This window comes from Protopterus annectens, chromosome 1.part0, assembly GCF_019279795.1.
Source record: "Protopterus annectens isolate FY-2018-M chromosome 1.part0, PAN1.0, whole genome shotgun sequence".
Taxonomy (NCBI): Eukaryota; Metazoa; Chordata; order Ceratodontiformes; family Protopteridae; genus Protopterus; species Protopterus annectens.
The window spans coordinates 686,538,283-686,558,249 of record NC_056725.1 but is presented as its reverse complement, the minus strand read 5'-3'; positions in this window follow the sequence as shown (position 1 = coordinate 686,558,249).

The following is a 19,967-nucleotide window of genomic DNA, read 5'->3' as shown; positions in this document are numbered from 1 at the left end:
GTGTGTGTCTGTGCGCAAGAAGGGCTGAGTGTGTGTGTGTGTCTGCAAGCACGGGCTGAGTGTGTATGTGTGTGTGTGTGTGTGTGTGCAGGGGCTGAGTGTGTGTGTGTGTGCAGGGGAGTGTGTGTGTGTGTGTGTGTGTGCAGGGGAGTGTGTGTGTGTGTGTATGCATGCAGGGGCTGTGTGTGTGTGTGTGTGTGTGTGTGTGTGTGTGTGTGTGCAAGCAGGGGCTGAGTGTGTGTGTGTAAGCAGGGGCTGTGTGTGTGTGTGTGTAAGCAGGGGCTGAGTGTGTGTGTGTAAGCAGGGGCTGAGTGTGTGTGTGTGTGTGTGCGTATGTGAGCAGGGGCTGAGTGTATGTGTTTGTGTATGTGAGCAAGGGCTGAGTGTGTGTGTATGCATGCAGGGGCTGAGTGTGTGTGTGTGTGTGTGTGTGTGTGTGTGTGTTTTTGCATGTAGGGGCTGTGTGTGTGTGTGTGTGTGTGTGTGTGTGTGTGTGTGTGTGTGTGTTTGTGCATGCAGGGGCTGAGTGTGTGTGTCTATGCACGCAGGGGCTGAGTGTGTGTGTCTATGCACGCAGGGGCTGAGTGTGTGTGTGTGTGTGTGTGTGTGTGTGTCTATGCATGCAGGGGCTGAGTGTGTGTGTGTGTCTATGCACGCAGGGGCTGAGTGTATGTGTTTGTGTATGTGAGCAAGGGCTGAGTGTGTGTGTATGCACGCAGGGGCTGTGTGTGTGTGTGTGTGTGTGTGTGTGTGTGTGTGTGTGTGTGTGTGTGTGTGTGTGTGTGTGTGTGTGTGTCTATGCATGCAGGGGCTGAGTGTGTGTGTGTGTGTCTATGCATGCAGGGGCTGTGTGTGTGTGTGTCTATGCACGCAGGGGCTGTGTGTGTGTGTGTGTGTCTATGCACGCAGGGGCTGTGTGTGTGTGTGTGTGTCTATGCATGCAGGGGCTGAGTGTGTGTGTGTGTGTGTGTGTGTGTGTGTGTGTGTGTGTCTATGCACGCAGGGGCTGTGTGTGTGTGTGTCTGTATGCAAGGAGGGGCTGTGTGTGTGGATGCAAGTTTGTAACATTACGCAATCTCTCTCTCTCTCTTATTTCAGGCATTTCTTGCCCCTGCATTAATTTTTAACTTTTTCAAGATTTTTAGTGGTGCAAATTCAAGAGATAGTTGCATCAAGTCGATTATACAAGAATTGGAGAGTGCACAAGATGTTTATTTCTGCTTATGTCAAGTAATTTTGCACTGCTAGTAGCACAACACCAGATATCCTTGCTTTTGATGAAGAAGGTCGTGGGTTCTATTCCGATGGTATGGTGGTGAATAGCTGAAACTGTACTGTGTAGTACTTAAAGTGGGAGGATGCTGCAGTCCTCAGCACGTCATATTTTGGAGAAGTTGTGTAGTAATTACAGACCTCTTATGTTTGCTATCCATTCTCTATTGCAATGTTCCTAACTTATAATTTCTTTGTGGAACATAGTCAATGTCTTGGGGGCAGCAGGCATTATAGCTGTAGATGAAACGCTGTAATGTAAAGTTATTTGCTCACTTGCTACCTATTTATTAGTTACAGATTTCATTTGTTGAAATTATTTACATCATTTTAACTTTATTGTAGAGATTGTGCATATTGACTTATTGGTGCATTGTTGAAAAGTTTGAGTACACTAATACAATGGCAATGTTCGGAATTGGGCAGTTTACTGATTAGTGGTGAATTCATTGTGTCATTGCTTACAAGAAAAATGTTCAACGTAATGAATTTAAAACACACTCTAAGTGTGCAGTACGATACCACCAATATAATTTCATACATTTTGTAAGATGAACATGTACGTTTCCATTATTGCAAATGTGTGCCAGGCGCCAGTTTTAATTCAGCCTTACAGTAGAGTTTATCCATCAATAGCCAGATGCGTCTTCTATGAATATGGGTTTCAATGATGTTTAATTCAATGTGCAGAGAAGTTATAGTAAGTCTGTTATCATTGTGGGACTGTTTTGCTTTGTTTACCAGATGGCTATCAGAATTTTGGATTTGGAATTCAGCTATATTACATGCAACTCAGTGTGTGTGTGTGTGTGTGTGTGTGTGGGGATGGGGGTATGCAAGCAAGGAGTAAGTGCATGTGCGAGTGCACAGATGCATGCAATGGGTGAGTGTGTGTAGGGGCGAATGCAAGCAACTTAAATTGGTTATCTTTCCAAAGTGCATGGTAACACACTGTATTCTAGCACGTTAGTAACATCAGAAAAGCAACCTGTATACTTTGCCCATGGTTTCGGTCCTATTTTCAGCCACAACGAAATTTTGGCTTCTCTACATTTCTATTGCTGCAAATTACAGACAGAATTGCATGTCAAGCGGATTTTAAGGAGCCGATAGCTTGCTTTGGTGCAGAAGTTTGTGGGTTCTAGAAATTGCGAGGACTTTAATGTCCTCCTTTCGGGCAAGATACCTAGTAACTATGAACCGGTTAAGTTTGCCATGCATTCCTTATTGCTATACTATTAGCTTACAATTTGTTAGTGTCACGTAGACAATATATTCAAGGTCAACAGGCACTTCATTTGTGGATGAAACATTGAAATTTAAAGTTGTTTGTTAGCACAAACTTCTGCATTCCTTTTAGATCTGTTGTGGTTAGCTTTTTAAATGATCTTTACTGCTACAGACGCTGTGCATATTTATTTATCATGGTGCCTAGCATTGAAAAGTCCGAGTCGATTTTTAGAAATAAAATGTTTGGCATTGGGAACTTTTCTCATTACTTGCTCATACATTGTCATGGATGGCGCAGTGGTAGTGTTGCCACTTCACAGTAAGAGGTTCTCTGGTTTGTATCTCGGCTGAGGTGCCTTCTCTCTCAAGCTTGCTTGTCTTACTGCACTTGTGTAGGTTTTCTCCAGGTGCTCTGGTTTTCCTCCCACATTTAAAGAAGTGCATCTGGAGCATTTGTCCCCTGTCCTCTGCTGAAAATTGGCTATGTTCCAAATTGAACTCTCCCAGTGAACAAATTTAAACATAACATAAAATGGCTTGCTGATAAATTGTTGAAAGTTATACATTGGAACCATGCTCAAAGTGTGCTGTCCCACACAAACAATATTTTATACAATCAGGAAGGTGAGTCAAGGGACACGTGTATGTTTACATAGTCCAAAATATGTGTGCAAGGGCCTATTCAGCCCAATAGGTACAGTTTGCACCCAACTAACCAGATGCATTTTAATTTGATGTGGGTTTCAGTGCTGTCTCAACCAATTGTCAGTTTCAGTTCAGAGAAGTTTTAATGCTAATTTTGTCCTTCTGGGACTGCTTTTTGCTTTGTTTACCAGCTATCGGTATTTGTACTATCCAATGAACATTTAAATGCAATTCAACTAAGGGGTGTGTGGTGATGTACATTGCGTGTGTGTGTGTGTGTGTGTGTGTGTGTATATATATATATATATATATATATATATATATATATATATATATACATCTGATATTTACCAATAACCAGTCTTTGTGTGTGTGTCTGCAAGCAGGGGCTGAGTGTGTGTCTGCACGCAGGGGCTGTGTGTGTGTGTCTCTGTCTGTCTGTCGGTGTGTGTCTGTCTGTGTGTTAGACATTTCTTGCCCCTCCATTAATTTTTAACTTTTTCAAGATTTTTAGTGGTGCAAATTCATGAGATAGTTGCATTCATGTCGATTTATACAAGAAGTGGAGAGTGCAGAAGATGTTTATTTCTGCTTATGTCAAGTAAGTTTGCACTGCTAGTAGCACGACACCAGATATCCTTTTCTTTTGATGAAGAAAGTTGTGGGTTCTATTCCAATGGTATGGTGGTAAATAGCTGAAACTGTTCTGTGTAGTACTTTAAAGTGGGAGGATGCTGCAGTCCTCAGCACGTCATATTTTGGTGGTTACGTAGTAATTACAAACATCTTATGTTTGGCCTCCATTCCCTATTGCCATATTACTAGCTTATAATTTCTTTGTGGAATATAGGCAATGTATTCGGGGGCAGCAGGTATTATATCTGTAGATGAAACCCTGAAATATAATGTTATTTGCTCACTGCTACCTCTTTTAGTTACAGATTTCATTTGCTGAAATTATTTACATCAATTTTACTTTTGTAGACATTGTGCATATTGACTTATTGGTGCATTGTTTCAACAAGTCTGAGTACACTTTTATAATGGCAATGCTTGGAATTGGTTACTTTACTGATCAGTGGTACATACATTGTGTTATTGCTTAGAAGAAAAAGGCTCAACGTAATGCATTTAAAACACACACTAAGTGTGCAGTACGATACCACACATCTATTTTCATACATGTTGGAAGATGTACACATGTATGTTTCCATGGTTGCAAGTATGAGTGCCACACGCCAGTTTGAATTCAGCCTTACAGTACAGTTTATACATCAATAGCCAGATGAGTTTTATTCAACGTGCAGGGAATTTATAGTAACTGTTTTCATTGTGGTACTGTTTAGCTTTGCTTACCAGATGGCTATCAGAATTGTGACTATGGAACTCAGCAATATTAAATGCAACCCAATGTGTGTGTCTGTGTGTGTGGGGTGGTGGGGTGGTTTGAAAGCAAGGGGTGAGAGTGTGTGTGTGAGTGCACAGATGCATGCAATGGGTGAGTGTGTGTAGGGGAGAATGCAAGCAATTTAAGCTGGTTATCTTTCCGAAACTGCATGGTAACACACACTGTATTCTAGCACGTTAGTAACAGCAGACAAGCAATCTTTATACTTTTGTCCATGGTTGCGGGCCTTTTTCTACCCTCCACTAAATGTTGGCTTCTCTACATTTAGTGCTGCAAATTCCAGACCGAGTTGCATGTCAAGTGGATTTTACAAGGAGCCGATAGCTTGCTTTTGGCGCAGGAGTTTGTGGGTTCTATAAAATGGGAGGACTTTAATGCCCTCCCTTTCAGCAAGATACCTAGTAGCTAGGAACCAGTTCAGTTTGCCATGCATTCCTTATTGCTATACTTCTAGCTTATAATTTCTTAGTGCAACATAGACAACGTATTCAAGGGCAAAAGGCACTTAATTTGTGGATGAAACATTGAAATATAAAGTTGTTTGTGTGTGCAAACTTAGGTGCTAAGTCTGTTTTTACTGTTGTACTGTTTTGCGTTGCTCAGAAGATGCCTATGATTATTTGTTCTAAGCAACTTAGTGTTAACTGAATTAAAAACAAGGGTTGTCTGTGGGGGTACACTCGGTGGGGTTGTAAGTGTGTGGGGGTGGTTGGTAGTCAGGGGTGCAGTTGTGGTGGTTGGTAGTGAGGGGTGCAAGTGTGTGGGTGGATTGGGGTGGAAGGGGTGTGTAAAGTTCCCTAAGTAACTTAGGTGTACCTCGTGGTCTGTGTTACTCAAATATGAGCCTGAAGTGCAGTCATACCACCTGTTGTGATGCAAGCCAGCAGCTGTCCAGATTTCCAGGAAATGTCAGGGATTTTGGCCTCATACTTTTCGTCTGTCCCTCTTACAGTTTGTCATTTTTCTGGCAAAGTTGTGACAAGTATACGCCTAGAATGATAGGTATTTAAAGTTCAATTGTCTTTTTTGCTTTCACAAAATGCAAGGTGACTCCAATCTCTTTATTCATTCAACTTTCTAAAATTACTCTCATGTCTGACATAAAATCCATCCGTGGGTTGGATCGTTTGTGTGGTCACAGCAACCTCTTCGTTAATCAGCTGCCTAATGTGTAAAATCATTTGAATTTTACTTCTCCAGAGGTTATACATAATGATTTCGGTGCCTGGTAATGACAGCACAGTTCAGGTATAAATGCTCCTGATTTGGACCGTGTTGCCATTGGTTCCATGTCGCTATGCACACATTTCCTGGGCACAGTAGCCAATACCAATTTGTGCGGTACATGCCTGATCTACTTGCACATATTAGTAAACAGCTCTGTGCATGACTGGCTGCAATAAATCTGTAATCCTTGTATTTGTGATTTACTATTTCTACATATAAATGTGATTATGCAGATGAATAATTTAGTCTTTCGTGATCCGATTACTCCTGGTGTTATCTCTTCTTTTTTAGTTTCGCTGTTGACATGTCATTTCAAGGTCAGACTTCAAGACAGGGTTATCAGTTTGAGCCTACCTATCACCCAGGAGAGCCTAGGAGGAAACGGCATATGAGCAGCAGCAATGACAGTGAAGAGCCAACCGTACACCCTGAAGGCTATAGCCTAGTGGACATGCAGTGGTGCTTCTGCGGCCGCTGCACAATTATGAGCACAGAACGTGAATGCCACTGCTGTGTGTCATCACCGCACGCGATCGAAAAATGGAGACAAATAATCTCGGGATCAGAAAGTAACACATGCATCACCATCCACCCGCAATTCGAAACCGCTTGCTTATTACCACACATCCTAGAAATGCTATATAGGTATCACTGTATGCTTCGAGAAAGATACCGACGCACACAGTGGACAAACAGGTAAATGTTTCAATGGTTACTCTGCTGCTGAAGTGGGACTGACTGGCTGCTTGTGCTGCATATTGTAATGTGTAAAGGGAGGGCATAGTTAGCAACAATTCATGTTAGAAGCATTACAACTATACAGTTGTTTGTATGTATCAGGGGCTCATATGTGCAAGTGGCTAGTGTTGCATGCAACTTGACTATCATTGGTGAAAGCATTGTTGCTTGACATGTATGCACATAGCCATACCATCGCAGTTGCTGAAAGCTCAGAAGCATATCTGGACAAATGCTGTCGACTGCTTAGTACATGGTGCAAATTATTGAAATTTGTTTTGTTTCAGGTTGTACCGCCTGTTCGCCTACAGAGTGTATGTTTTGTGGGTGCATAACAATCGCAAACTTGGATTCGGAAATCACATGATACTTCCCGCGTGTGCTGTAGCACGAATAAGAGCTGAATTTCCAGCTGAAGAAAATGATGGTTACACTGGGTTTCAGCTGAAGGACTATGGATTTTCTCTGAGCATTGATATGGACTTCTGGTCATCTAAGTTTGTTTATACGAAAAGGAATCCTACTATACATCAATGAAACACTCCTGAATGTGCACTGTAATAGAGAGTAATAAAGTGTTCGAATCATCAGATTAAGATGCGTTTGTGATCAGTGCTGACCCAACAGCGTCTTCCTAAAACAATTAGATTTTCAGTTCTGATCAACTCATGTAGACCACCATACAGTCTTGCCAGTAATGCAGAAAGTTGGGTGATTCATATGTACACTCAACTACAACTACCTGTCAGTGGTATAATATTTCATTATAGTATGTAGCTGTGGATTCTCCCATGATGCCACTGTAAAAGCAGACTTATTAGGAACATGTATGTGTAGTGGATAAAGGAAGGTTAGGCAATGCAACTTCTCTTGGCTACTGTGCAGTTTTCAGTGTGTGCATCTAACTTATTTTTACAATTCATTTTTCATGGTAGGTCACAGTATGTTCAGCTGAGATTTTAGACTAATCCATCCCGAATTGGATATACAGTTCAATTGTGATGTTGCTAGCTTCCTCGGTTTGCATCATAATCCTGCAAAGGCAATAAATTACATAGTTGAAGTATGGTATTGACAAAGACAACAGATGGCACATGTTAATATGGATGCATTGCAGACTAACATATTTAGTTTCTTTTGCTAACAGTCAGAAGTGTTTTAATTTTATATCCAGTCTGATCAATGGTGACTCGCACCAAGGCCATTTAGAGACATGATAAGGTACTGCTGCTATGGTGGGTGGGTGCTCTGTGTGTAATCGCGAGAGATTTTTGCAGCTATGATGTTTTGCTCAGCATTGCTGAATGGACTTTGGGGTATTGCTGTCAATTAATGGACGGGTTCACAACAAACACGGCATTTGCCTGTTTGGTGTCGCTTGGTAATGAATTACTTTTCTGTTGCTGTCTTTTTAATAGAGAAATAGATTAGCCGTGATGCTGAACTTTACAGAAGTTAGAATACGAGTAACCCATGATGTCATACATTATTTTCTAATGAGTCATGAGTTTCAACCTGCTTCAGTTCACAATGTATTTCTTTCTTGTAGGTGTACAACAGCAATGCCTCAGTGCTTTGCATATGGTTGCCGCATTTGCTGAGACTGTCTGCCACCCGGTGTATCATTCTATCGGTTTCCACGTGATATCAAACTGTGTACCCGATGGGTGGTTAACTGTGGCACAGATGTCGGTAACATAAGTCAATTTGTCAAAGCTGAGGTAACCAATGTAAAGCCACGGCATTTCCTGTGTTCAAACCATTTCGAAGAGAGCCAGTTTGAACTGAATTTTATGCATCAGTTACTTCCAGAGGGCATGAAGCCACAACGTCCAATTAGGAGACTAATTAGAAATGCGGTGCCTACACTATTTGGTTTCTCCACAAAATATCCACGGACATCAACAACACATCGCCTTCGGCACAAACAGCACATAAATGTAAGTAAGCAAACATTTGACCTCAAGATTATTTGTTTAGTAGCAAATCTGTCCAGTAAGTACTGTGGACATTGTAATGGTTGGTATAACTTGATGTATTTTCTAACCATTGCAGCTTATTGATGAACTACTAACTACCACACTCACACCATCGGCTGCATAGGAAATGAGCCTCATGGAGGAGTTGACTACAGAACTGAGTCACCAGCTGGGAAGCCACTTTAGCTTGAGCCCCCTCAGCTGATGGATCTTGAAGGGTATCTCCGAGCTCTTTAAGGAGATCCCTCTGAAGCCGGGTAAAATGGCACAAATAATTCAGTGACCTCATAGAGAAGGTTGCTGACGCAAACATTTGCTTCTCGTATCTATCCATAGTCCTCGACTCCTTGTTAGGAGGATGGACAGACGAAGAAGTTTCCACTAACTCTTTTTTAGTGGCTGCTGCTACCACCATGGCATCCACAGGAACACCTTTTGGTAAGGAACTGCTTATCAAGGGGTGCAGTGATAAACTTGCCAGGTCTTCTTGGGGTTGGTTCCACTGTATCCGGGGCTGTCCAAGCCTTTCGAGCCACCACTGATATAAGTGGATCAAAAGGCGGAGAAACCCAGGAGGTGGAAGGTCTGGAACCGAACGCATCCAGGAATACAGACACATCCTCGGTAGGGGCTAGGGGATTCCAGTTACCCCTCTGCTTAAGCATTTCTAGGATGTCCAAGAAGGAAACATCTTCTGAGGGGGACCTCGGGAACCCTTCCAAATCATCTAAGTCTGTATCAGAAGTGACAGACTCAAGGGAGTCAATGTGTTTCCTCTTGCACTTCTTCCGAGGCCTCCCCTAATCATTCAGAGGAGCCCCCTTGTAAGAAGAGGAAATGCCCAATGGGGTGCCCTGGAGCACCGGTTCCCCACGCTTGGGGTCTGGAGGAGGAGCAGAGGTTGACGCAAGCACTACTGGGGATGGAGCCGGTGGAGTCAATAGTGGAGCTGACTCAAAGGCCAGCACATCATGACATCGAAGGCATCCCTGCCACGATGCAGAGAAGGCTCCAGTTCAGAGGAAATCGGAATCCTTCCCCGCACCGAGGGAGACTGCTCCGAGGCCGATGTAGGAGCCGAGCTCACTTGTGCTGAAGCTCCGAGAGGGAGAACTGGGTCGGACAAGGGTCCGATGCCACTCGTCCCCTGTGAGCCGACGAGGGAGCCCCGGCGCCCAGATCCCTCTACGGACGGCACCATCGAGGGAATCGGAGCCGACGATGGCACCAAAGGAGAAATAGTTATCAGAGCTGATGGTTCCATTACTCAAACCCCAATGAACTCTGGCTCCAAGCTCAAGGGAGTCGGAGAAGGAACATCGATAGAAGTGTTCGGAGCTGACACCTGTTGAGGAGGGCTGGACAATATCTTGGCAAGTGCCTGCGACTTCAGCAACCTACTAACCACTCTCTCCACGTCATGCTCCGAGAGCTTAGAGGATCGAGAGGAGTGGTAAAATCTGTAACTGTGCTCACTCTGAAGCAGGGGAGACCAAGGAGCCGAGTGTATCGATTCCAGAGACGGGGACCTCAGCCTCTTGTGGCTCCACAGATTCTGATGGAGCCGATGGGGAGATTGTCTCATCGGTTCCGGCCCTAACCAAAGTAGCTGAACCAATGACGGCTCCGAGCTCTGCGCCGACGATTTCGTAGGTTTTGGGGATTTCACAGGCTGAGTCTTGGCCGGTGAATCCTGGAGCTTTAAAAGACCCCTAAGAAGAAGTTTATTCTTACGCTCCTGCAGAACTCTTGGACTAAATGCATGGCAGATTGCACCTACTCTTGTTCTCAGCGCCTAAGCAATAGATGCAAGAAGTGTGCTTATCTGTCAGAGACATTTTCTGACAGCATGAGTCACACTTCTTGAATCCAGACACCTTGGATTCTTTAGACATCCTGTATCCAAAAAGGAAATTACCACAACAGTTAACACCAAAATGAACACCAAAATACAGATTACAGATAAACACACAGTATCTACAGACTAAAGCTAAAGATTTTTTTTTTTTTTTAACTAGGAAGCCTCTAATTCAAACGGCTACCTAAAAAGAAGATAGAAGAAAAGCCTCTAATCTAAACGCTAGACAAGAAAGGGATAAGAGGGGAGGGGGAGAGTTCTAAGGGAAGGGCTACAATTACACCTAAACTAATACAAGTTATAGGACTAAAAATAAAGAATAACTCCTAGAAAAAAATACAATTTTCAGTAGAAAAAGTTTTATAAGTAAATCAATACAAGCCTGAGCCAGTAAAATGACACCTCGCAGCTGAAGCGGCAAACGAGATTTGGGTAGCTAGCGCTAGACATCATGGGATAAGGGGTAGCCTTGAGCCACTAAACAGCTATCGAGCTACAGAAGATGGCCGAGTTGGAGTTGAGGATAGGCTCAGACCCCAACCAGCAAGAACGAAGGCGAACTAGACAACTTAACATCTGATAATTCATTTCTAGGACTTTTTGTATTTGGTCACATTTGTGACATGGTGTTGCTGATGACATTGTTTGTGGAGTGTAATGTTAATTTGGGTGAGCATGTTGACAATGCACTGTAGGTAATGTGTGCTGGTTCTTGAGTAGACAATTTATGAAGAGTACATGTGAAAAGGAGTATTAACGACTGTGTTTGCAGCAGTTGATATTTTCCAATACCAAAGTAGACTGGCAAGAACAGCGTGTAGTGCATAATTACCTTGACATACTGTGAGGAGAATGTGATGGTCGGTTTGAAAACATTATTACGAGAAATGGTTAAATTGGTATGTGTTGGACAATGATGCATATAAATATTGCATGTTTGGGTGTTGTGTTGAAGCAGTTTATGTAGTGGTTGCTTGAATGGTAAAGTACCATACATGTTTCAGTCAGATTTTTGGACAGCTGCAGTTACGATATATGGAGTTAAGTGATAAAGATTACTGTTTCTTGGAAAAAGTCAGGTGTCTAGCATTAATAACATGGTACATGTGAGTGGAAGCAACATGATTTGTATGCATTGTGTGGTGATGTGAGTGCAGCTCTGACTGCAGCTGCAAGTAGTGTTGTGGTGTGAATGGACCTCTGTGATGCTGGCTACCATGACTCGGTACAGAGGCGTCTGACAATAGTGCAATGTCAGGTTTGATAATTGTACATTGTAACCAAAAGCCAGCTTTGGAGACATGGTATAGTATGTTGCATGAGTATTACTTAAAAATTGATCTGGAAGGCATGACCTGAAGAAAAATTGATCTGGAAGGTATGACATGAAGAATTGAAGGTTATCTTCCACTGACAGGTGTTGTGCAAGAACCATCATGGTCAGAGATTTATCTGTGGAGCGGTAATGTGTGGAATCCTGGCAACCGGTTATTTCATGAAAAAATAAGTGGCTTGGCTGAGGTATTGTGCAAGGTTGGAAGTGACTGGGACACGTGTTCTCCAAACATCTACTAGTACATGCACACCGAAATGGGCTGCAGCACTGGTTTGCAGTGACCTTATGTAAGGTAAGTGGATTATACTTGTAAATACTTCCCAAGAAATAAATGTGAAATGCAGTGTCTGACACTGATCCATACTGCCTAATAGAGATAAATGTAAAATGGTAATTCTGGTCTGCCTTGTGCAAGACTTAATACATATGTAACAGGCAACTAAGTTCTCAAAACTGTCTGTTACATTCATGAGCAAGATTTTTGAGCACTTGGTCACAGTGTTGTGGACAGTGCACTGAGGACAGACATTTGATTACAGATATCCCATAATATACAAAGATGGTTACTCTTAAGTGAATAAGATTATGGAGAGATTGCTCACAGGACCATATAGAAACCTTTGTGATAGGTTTGAACCTATGAACCTATCTGCCTGAAGTCATTTATAAGCCTAGTCCAGAATGTGTTGGCTTTTGCCGCCCCATAAGATTAGTTCCTGTGCCTCTGTCCAGCAGAGCCAGTAAAGTGATCCCAGGGGTAAACTTTCTCTTTCCCATCCACTCGTCAAGGTTTCTCTTGAAGAGTGTTAGCGAAGATCTCTGCCTAATGTAAATTGGAATCTTGTTCCAAAGCATGGGAAGTCTCTGGGACAGGAATCTATCCCTCCAGCATGTTGTATTTATTGTGGTGAGGTTTAGATCCCTAGAGCGTGTGGCTCGAGGGGATAAGGTTTTCTTTAGTTGGAGCATGTCCATCAATTCTTGGTTGGACATGGCCATGTATGTGAGGCATGAGATCACCTCTGAGCAGGCGGTATGCAACAGAGTACAGCTGGAGTTTCTTCAGTTGAGCTGCATAGGGCAACTATTTGAGGCCAGTGATCCTCTTGGTGAGATACATCTGTAGTCTTTCCAGCTGTTTTAGGTGTCTTGTAAAGTACATCCCAAATGAGGTGTTGTACTCTATGATGGGTCTGAGTGATGAGTAGAGGGGCACAATGACCTCTTTTGATCTGGATGCAAACCCTTTTGTGATTAGGTGGTCCACACAGCAGGATTTTCTAACCACAAAGGGGATGACTATGCACTTACTGGCATTTAGCTTGAGGCCATGATTTTGACACCAGGTATCCGTCTCAGTGAGACCCTTTTGGAGGATGTCTGTGTCAGTCGGAGAGAGCCCCTAGTTTGCAGTAGTCTGTGGACCTGGTCAGCCATAGTCCTCCTGTGCTTGCCTGTACCTCTGAGAAGTATATTCTGAACAGGAGGGGTCATGGTACTGAGCCTTGGGGAACACCATTTGTAACCGGTTTCGAGTCAGACCTAGCTCCCGCAACTCTCACCATGTGTGTTCTGTCCGTGAGCCAACTGGCAACCCATCTTGTGACATAGGGGTTTATGTTCAGGCTGAGCTTGTCTATAACTGCATGAAATTAAATAAAAACAGAGGCAAATATTGTAACATTTCATCTTTATTGTCCATGAAAAAAATAATGCAACAGTAGTGAGACCTAATGTAACATGTGAAGTCCTGCATTAACAACATATTCCAAAGTTATGTATGCCCAGTTAGTAGAAACAGTCGCAGTTATAGACGTTTCAATTATCTGTGTAGCGTTTAGTTGTCCCTAGTTGGCTTCTCTTTGCCTGCAACTATCCTTTGTAGTCTGCAGTGAGGGAATAGACAAAGGCAAACATAACCTTGCTATCAAATGAGGAATTCCATGCATAAAACAAAGTTGTCTGACTGCCAGGAAAAACTAGCACTGCTGTACTATTTCCAAGTTTTGTAGGTAAGTATTAGCACACTAAGGACAGAGCAGCAGACATGACCCCAGTTTTTGAATCATAAGAAACTGATATTGTGTAAGCAGTTAATGGCTGTCGGACCACAAGTGCCACCAGCAAGACTGTCATTTTCTTCAGTTCACCCACTGTGCGCTGATCATTCAGATAATGGGTTGCTGATGAGAGGGATGCACTGGGGAACCACATTTCCCTTCAAGTATGAATTGCAGGGTTTATATGTCTAGTTGTACAATAGAAGAAAAGTAATTGTACAGGCATTTGCATGCCTCTGAAAAGCAAAATGCGTGAGGGAATAGAAGCTTGTGCTTGGGTAAAGCTGTATGGGCATGTGAGGGCTGTTACAGTGCTACTGTAAGTTGTAATACTGGTAGTTTTGGAAAAGGTTCATATGACTATTTCACCAGTAGATTTTAAAATCGTACTGGAAATAGGAATTCAGGAATGCATTTCTACTGTCTTAGTTGCTTAGTCATTCCAGGGAGTGCTGCATATTACCTGCCTGGGGATACTTGCAGTCTGTGTACTGGTAATGCACATATTTTCATGGTACAAGGTGACATGAAGGCATTCACCATGGACCACAGCAGTTTCCTTGTAGATATAGTTCTTGTAATACGTAATCTATACAGTGTGTGTATGTATATGTGTATGTATGTTTGCATATATATATATATATATATATATATGTGTGTGTGTGTGTGTGTGTATATATATATATATATATATATATATATATATATATAAAATATATTATAAATATATGTGTGTTAAAGGCAAAAACAAAAATCACTAAGATATATGATGAATAGTGACATGGTGGATGTTTAGAAGAAGGAGAAACACACAAAGGGTGGGTAAGCATGTACAACTATCAAAATGCAATTGGACAATGCATACTGTCCTGCAAAAGTCTCCATGGAACATACCTTTGCTGTAGTACATATACTGTTTGCGCATAGTGCATTTCAGCATGGGTCTACATCACGGTATGATCACACACTGGGCCAGTAAGAGTTTTCAGGTAAAACAATTTCAGGAAATACATACCAGCAAAACAAGCTGTGTATGGCCAATTACAGCCAGCACCACTGTTATGTGAGTCGTAATTAATAAGACATAAATGTCTAATTGTTGGCATAATGGTAAACTCTAATAAAAAATGTGTATATGGGCTTTACAAGACTTTCGTATTGTGAGGCAGCGGTGATTTGAGTAAGCAGATGATACCTGAATCTTAAGCAGGTCAAATTAGTATTTTTTGTCCATTAACAATATTCTGTTTACAGCACTGTTAAATTATTGTGTGTATTTCAGGCAAACAGGATAGCCCAGAGAAAGTAAGTAGCTTTATTTGACAAGTGTGTTTCCAAAACTCTGAACTATGCATCCCTGTTTCATGACAGGAAGCCATGGTGCTGCATAAATAAGTATTCCACTGTTAGAAAGAAAAGACTAGAACTAGGAAACAGTAGATGAGTCAAGTCTCCTGTGGTGAGGTGTCAAAGCAACAACAGGTCAAATTACCTTTAGCAGTTTGACAGCTAGGGAAGGGAAGTGTGAAGGGGGAGGGGAGATGATCTAATGAACTACAGCTCAGGCATCACAAAAGAGTGCAAATTAAGATCTCTGTAAAGAAAAAGCACTAAAAAAAGACTTGGAAAGTCTGTTCTCTGGCTTTGTCTCAGTTAGTTTTTTTTAAGCAGGCATTCATCAGCAGGATGTCTTAGTTGAAATTTACAGAATGAAAGACCCCAGTGTATGCATGTAAAATAAATGCAGTGACAGTAGGGTTACCACCTGTCCCACTTTGCGAGGGACAGTCCCTCTTTGGACAGTTGTGTCCTGCAAAAAAATTGAAAAAATAACAAATGTCCTGAGATGTTAGGACAAAATGATTTCCTATATTTTATGTAATAGTTGCATAAAACAGTTTTTCTGTATCTGAAACACCTAAATGTTATAAGAAACAGAATAGGCAACTAAAATGCTACAAGAATAAGCTTTTATTTAGGCAAAAAGGTGACATTTTGTCCTTGGTACTGGCTGAGGGTATGTTTCACCCTGCAAAATCTAACATTTGTACCAAAAATGTCCCACTTTGGGCATTTGAAAAGGTGGCAACCCTAAGTGACAGTAGTTTCTGAGCAAAGAAGCCAGCGTGATGTAATGTGTTAAGGACAAACACTGAATTCTGGGATACATGGAGGTTTACAAAAATGTTTAACTCTCATCAAGATGCTAGACCCCATGTGGCCAGACTCTGAAATTACATATAAAATATTTAAAAACCTGTAAAGAGTCCCACAGTGGTATTAAAATATTGGAAACATCTAAACATGATGAAATAAACATGTTTTTTAGTCTGTGCATGCGGTTCTCCTTTAATGAATTAAAGAATGACAACACTTTACGTATTATGAAACCTGATAAGGGAGGGGGTGTTGTACTGTATGGCACAAAAGAATATAATAACGCTATTACAGAAATTCTACTGGAAAACAAAACATATTCTTCTGTATCCATAAATGAGATCAATATAGCGTATGGAAGGATAGATTCCTTGTTGGAAGAATATGTACTAGACAACAGAATGAATCCAAAAACCTTACATTTTTTTAAAACAATGGAATCCTAAAACTCCTAATATATTTGGAGTGCCTAAAGTACATAAATGTATCAAGGAACCTCCATTTAGGCCTATTGTATCAGCTAAGGGCTCTAAAACACATCCCATAGCAGTCTACATAGATTACTGGATTAAAGAGATTGTAACTAACACTAACCACTTTTTCAAAGACTCTTGGGAATTTTTAAGTAAGTTAGCACATGAGATTTGGAAGAGTAACTTGAGTTTTCTTACCATTGATGTTAGGGATTTGTTCACCAGTATACCCAGGTCGGAAGGGCACAAATATTTTAGTGACAGTGTATATAAACTTTCTACCTCGCCTTATGATAAAATTCAATTAATTTTGGAATTAATGGAGGTAGTGCTTGACAATAATTTTATTAACTTCCAAGGCGAGTACTATCAGCAGACTAGTGGGGTAGCAATGGGAGCAGTCTGCGCCCCAGTTAATGCAAACTTAGTCATGTTTGAATGGGAAAATAGGTTTGTATTTAAAAGTTCTCACATGAAATACATCCATTTATACGTAAGATTCTTGGATGATATACTTATGTTATGGGAAGGTGAAAAAGACAGTGTGGAAGCATTTGTGCAATACATCAACGAAACCACCCCTTTCTTTAAATTTACTTATACATGGGATAAGGTGGTTATTAATTATTTGGACACCACTATACAGCAAACTAAGACTGGCTTTAGGTCCAAGATATATAGAAAAAACACTTGGTGTAATAGTTATCTACATTACACCAGTAACCATCCCAGGTTTATGAAAAGGAGTTTAATAAAGGGGCAAGCAGTAAGTGTTGCCCACATGATGTCTGACCAAAAAGATCTTGATTATGAGTTCAAGAAATTTAAATTTATGTTTGTGGAGAGGGGGCTATCCTGACTTACTAATCAACGAGGTGTTGGATGAAGTTGCCTGTGGTTGGGGCAATAAATACAAGCCACTTCTGGGTAAGCCCCCTGGAAGGAAGGAGTATTATAAACAACAACCACAATCCAAAGATTGATAGGGTAGATAAGTACCAAAGGGCGTGTGCTATTGAATATAATGATTCTGCTGGACTTTTTATGCAAATAATACAGACCAACTGGAGTACGCTTAAGGCAAATAAAGAACTATATGAAATGGTTGATTAAGGACCCTCTTTTTCTTTTAGGACAGGAATCAATTTTAAAAGAATGTTTGAGGCATCTGAACCTCACATAAAGTATACTGAAAAGGCTACCCTCCCTTGTGGTAGTTGTAAGCAATGTTCCATCATCTTTAGGGAAAACTACTTGCAGTTGCAAAACGGGCTTGGGAGTTTAGTCAGGTTTTGCAAAGGTAATTGCAACACTAAAATGTTAGTTTACCTGGCTATCTGTAACGGGTGCCCTGCTTACTATGTGGGAAAAACGGAGAGGGCACTCAAAGACAGGATGTACGAACACTGCTACGATGTTAAAACCAAGAAAGAGACTAGTGTTTTATAAAAGCATTCTATTGAATGTACGCTCTTTAATGGATATAAATTTGGTATTATAGATATTGTAAGAAACAACATGAGGGGTGGGGACTTAAAAAATGTGCTTTTAAATAGGGAATTAAAATGGCAACTGAGGTTAAAGGCGAATATATTCCCTGGATTGAATGAATATATCTCAGTTAAACAAGTATTAATTTCAAAAGCATCTCTAGTTTGACACCCGGCTAAATGACTGCATACTTAGTTTGTATCCTATATTTTTATTATCATATTACTTACACTTTAGGATGTATACAATCTGGTAATTATTTTAGCTTAATTTATTGGTTAATATATAAACATCAGAAAAAACAGTATCTTATTTATGTTTTAATATATTTTTTAGACAGTTGTAGTATGGTCTGTACAAGTATAGGCACTATAAACATTACATGTTTAATGTATTTGAGACACAGTCTTTTTGCAGTTTATTATAGGATGGAAGAACAGTGCTTTGCAGCATTTCCATTTTAAATTTTAATTGATGGTTAACTAGTTAACTATAAAGTGACAGAAACACATGTAGGAGGTATCTGAGGAAGTCTTGTGTCCAAGACGAAAGTGCTTATTCTGTTTGCTCCTGTGGTTAATAAAGTAGATTATTGTTCTTTATTTGGTGGTACCTGGGCTCTCTTTACTATTTTTGGAATACTTAAAGAGTTAACAAAGGTTCCACCGTCACGGAAATTCAGTTATTTCTCTGATTTTAAAGGCTGATAAAGACTCAACAGAGTGTTCTTATAGGCCAATTTTACTATTAAACATTGATTATAAAATATTTTTGGTTATACATGCTACTACACTCCAACCATTTCTTCTATAATTGATCAATAATGATCAAACTGGACCTACGACAACTTTAAAATAATATTTACTATAACTGATTATACAAAAGAGTTTAGATATTAATAGCGCTTTTGACTCAGTTAATTGGAAATACCTCTTCCTGGACTTAGAGGAATGTAATTTTTCAAAGAATTTCGTACAACTTATATACCTCCATTATGAAACCTCCTATGCTTAAATAAATATAGGTTCCTATATACTGGAGTAAAATTTTGATTTTTACTGGAACTAAGCAAGGTTGTCTGCTATTGCCACTGCACTTTAACTTAATTATAGAACCATTTGCAAACTACACAAGATCAGGACCAGATATCAAATATATCCAGATTAATAAGTTAAACTCTAAAATATTACTGTTTGCTGATGATATTCTTTTGACTCTAATAAAAACTGTCTTAATGCTGTTTTTAATGCAAAACAGACTTTTCAGAAAAAAGCTGGACTAACTTTTAATGAAAGCAAAAAAAATGTTTTACCTATAAATTCCAGTAGCTATGATATGGAAGAAAGATTTCTAAATATATTGTAGAACATAAAAAAATTAACTATTTAGGGTAACTTTAATAGGAAATTAAATGGAACAAGTGTTTTTTTTCCTAAGTAAAAGAGACTTTCTTTAATAAAAATATTATTTTACCAAAAATTTTATACATAATACAATCTTTATCTCATCCTCCTTACAAAGAAATTATAAGCAAATTTAATTCCATAATTCTGAGATTTCGCTTGTATCCCAATAAATCTATTTTAGCTCTAAATCATTACACAAGAGATTGATCACTTGGTGGCATTGGTTTGCCAGATTTAGAATTATTTTCTTTATCACCAATTATAAAGACAATCTCTCTCTGGTCAAACAATCATAATGCCAAATGGAAAGAGATACAAGAAAGCTTTTGGATAAATTCTGTCTGACATATCTACATGAAAATAAAATAGTATGCAATAGTCTTCTTTGGTTATTAAAAGATTATATCTTAGATAATTGAAACCAATTAGTTAACTCTTCCTATATTTCTATGATAATGGTTTCCTTCAGAAATTTTATTTATAAGAACCTAGATTATAAAGCATAATTCTTTTACTATTTCCTATATCTTGCACTCAAAACACCATATGACTGCACTTAAGAGAACAATCTGATACATTGGTTTCAGCTGATGTAGAGAAAAATTGCAAAGTGTTGAATATATAATGGCAAAATTTAATTTAAATAAAGAAACATGGTTAGCTATCCAAAACTGTAGACACTCAGTA